Below are 3,590 nucleotides of genomic sequence, written 5' to 3'. Positions count from 1 at the left end.
TTAAAAAAATGAGAAATTAATTACTCAATTGTCTGAAAATAGGATTTGATTACCCTATAGGCCTATATTTCACTATATTTCCATAATTTTAAAAATATTTTCCATTGTTTTACTTTTTGTTTCTCCAGAAGAGTAAACTGTAAATGTTGTAAGATATAACTCCCAATCAATGAATCAAGGAATGGTGAGAAAAATATAAAGTAACTCTTTCAAGATTAAAGAGAATATGCTATTTTTGTAGCTGTGAAGATTTCTTACACTATTTTTGTAAAATTTGGATCCTCTAAATTTTAGATCTTCACCTTAGAGGATAAAGTAAGATCTTTTACTATTGAATGTTTTTTCTCTCATATTTTCTCTTGGTCCTACCTATAAAATAAATAGTAATAGATCATATTTTACCCTCTAAAATGAAATTCAAAATTTAGAGGATTCAAATTAAATCTATTTTTTATATTGCATGGATGACCTCTAATAAGTTAGTAAAATTATAATGAATAAATTAAAAAATAGTCAATTATACTAATAATTTTAAGGTGTAAATTTAGTGAAAGAAAAATGTGGACTTTTTGAGATAAACATGTATTTAGTAAAATTAATTTGTTAAAAATAATATATGTAAGTAAATATCAAAATAATCAGTTATTCCTTTATTTTTTATATTGATAAAAATAAAATAAAATTAGTATTAATTTTATTTACTTTGCTTTATTTTATTGGTACCAAAAAAATATATAAGTAATTTGAATCTTTCAACAAAATTATTAACTAAGTAAATATTTAATTTGAAACCCTTATTTACAAACTATGTAATTTATATATATTCAAAGAGATTAGTAGATAAATTTTGGTAATTATATATAGGTTTAATTACTCTGTTGGTTCTAATAGTTTCGTAAAATTTTCAATTAGGTCCCAGTACCTTTTTTCCTTTTAATTGGGTCCTTGTACCAAATTTTTTTTTTAATTAGGTCCCTCTTGATAGTAATTGGCTTAATTGTATAGAGATCCGACTAAAAAAAATAATTGGTGCAGGAACTCAAATAAAAGAAAAAAAAAGTATAGGACTCAATTAAAAAAAAAATTGGTGCAAGGATTCAAGTAAAAAAAAAAAGTATACGGACCTAATTAAAAATTTCGTGAAACTAGAGGGACTAATAGAGTAATTAAACCTTATATATATCATGAGTAATATAAATATTAAAAATACAGTAATATTATTTAATTGCTCTAATTATTGTTTATATAATACTATTAGTTAAGTAAATATAATCAAGTCTTTAATTGTTTTTAATATATTTAAAATGAAAAAATTTCAACATTTCTTTGATTTTAAATTAATATAGTAATTACTAATTAAGGACAAATCGGTTATATATATGTCGATCATAATTTAATTTTAGTCCTTCCAAAATTAATAAAAAAAATATATTACCCAAACATGCATTCTTTATATAAAATTAGTTAAAAAAGTATCCATATTTTTTTTATTATGCAATTAACTTAGTTAATAATTTTTATTATTGTTTTCCTACCAAAAAAAATACCAGCTTATATTATTCATACATTTTTTTAAGACTAATAAGGAAAAAGATATTAGTATTATTATGCTTATTATCCTAGATAATTGGATAATTCACATGATTACAGTGGCGGAGCTTAGTTCAGACAAGGGGCCCAAACTTTTTATAAAAAATTTAGGAAAAATATATTAGTATTATTATGTTTATTATTGTAGATAATGGGATAATTCACATGAATAAATAGTTTGGAGTTGAAAATTTAAATTTGATTTTAATAAGACTAAAATACTTTTTTAGATTATTTTAAATGATTAAGATTTTTTTTAAACTTAAACAGAAAGAAACTTTTAGTATTAATTTAAAAAAAAAAAGACTAAAATACTTTTATAATTGATTTTCAAGAAAACAAAACAATTTTTGAAGGTTAATTAAAAAAAAAAAAACCATCATAGGACTAATTCATATTATTGATTGTGTTAAAATTAAAAAGTTTGAATATGATCTAAAAATAAAAATAAAAAAAAACTCTTGTAATTCATATTTAGAATACTAAAATACCCTTTTAATCATTAGCATGAAAAAGACTAATTTTTTTTTATAAGATTAATTAAAATTGTTTGATTATATTAAAATTAAAAATTTTAATATAATAGTAAAAAATAAAAATATTACTATACTTAACTTTTAAAATACTAAAATAATTTTTTATAATTAATTTTAAGAGACTAAAATACCTTTTATGATAAATTATGTGTCATTATTATATAAAAGATACTATTTAAATTATAAAATTGTGTGTCCCTAATACATGAAAGGGACTATTTTAATTATAATTCACTTATGTAATGTAATTTTAATTTACAATTGGATTTGTCAAAAAAATAAAAAAATTAGAGAATAAATTAGATATAATAAAAATTTATTTGTGTATAGGGTGGAATGGTCATTTTGGTAATTAAAGGAGTGAGATGTGGTTGTGCCACATGTGTAAACAAGTAAAAAAAAAAACTCTAATTCTAAATTGATTTAATATCAAATAAGTCCTAAAATTGAAAAAAATTACATAAAGATCCTCATTCTTTAAGGATCTTGATATTCTTTCACCATGATAGAACTCTCCTTCACTTATTTATGTTTTGTGAGGTTTAAGTTTAATGCACCATTCTTATATTTTAAAATAATGATTAGTGTCGGCATAATTTGAAGATTGTTACAAAGGACAATAAAGCAACATTTATATTACATCCGCCACGGCCACAAAAGGTGTTAAATACGATTTTGGTTTTTAAGATATGGTTATATGGGTTAAAATTTTTGTTGTTTTTAATTTTTTTTGCATACAAAATCATTCATAAAATTTAACTTAGATTTAAAATCGTCTTTACTTTAAAGACTAAAATCGTACGAAGGTGACGACAGAAACAATAGCACAGATAAATTGTGGACAACTTTTTTAAATTGATTTAATATCAAATGAACCCTAAAATTAAAAAAAAAATTTGCATAAAAATCCTGATTCTTTAAAGACTTTGATATTCTTTCACCGCGGTAAAAGTCTCTATCCATGAATCAAATCCTGTGAGTTATTTTATTGAGCTTGTTAATTTCTGGATCAGTTCTATATACTAGTAGATGCTTATTGGTTTGAGCATAGAAATATGTGGTATGGAATATTGGAAAAACTTAGAGCGAGAAAAATAAAAATAGTCAGATTCACACAGTTGAGGAATTAAATGCTTTTAAACCCCCACCCCCCACCAAAACAAAGAAAAAAAAATTCATATCAAATTTGTCTTTTTATTTAATTTTCCCAAGTAGAGTGTGAGTATGGATCGCGGAGTTACATCAATCATATATAAAAACATTCAAACAAACATGTACAATGGAAATATGGAATAACAATAATCTTACTTATTGATAGGTTTTTGTTTAATTGACAACATGACTTTAGTTTTACATCATCATTCATTTCTTTTGTCTTTTTATCTCTCTCTATTAATGGTCAACATAGTAGAAATAATTTATTCTCTTGACAAGACTTTTTAAAAAATGTTTTAAATTACTAAA

Source organism: Arachis ipaensis, chromosome B03, assembly GCF_000816755.2.
Source record: "Arachis ipaensis cultivar K30076 chromosome B03, Araip1.1, whole genome shotgun sequence".
Taxonomy (NCBI): Eukaryota; Viridiplantae; Streptophyta; class Magnoliopsida; order Fabales; family Fabaceae; genus Arachis; species Arachis ipaensis.
The sequence above is the reverse complement of the archived record's forward strand: the minus strand, read 5'-3'. Positions refer to the sequence as shown.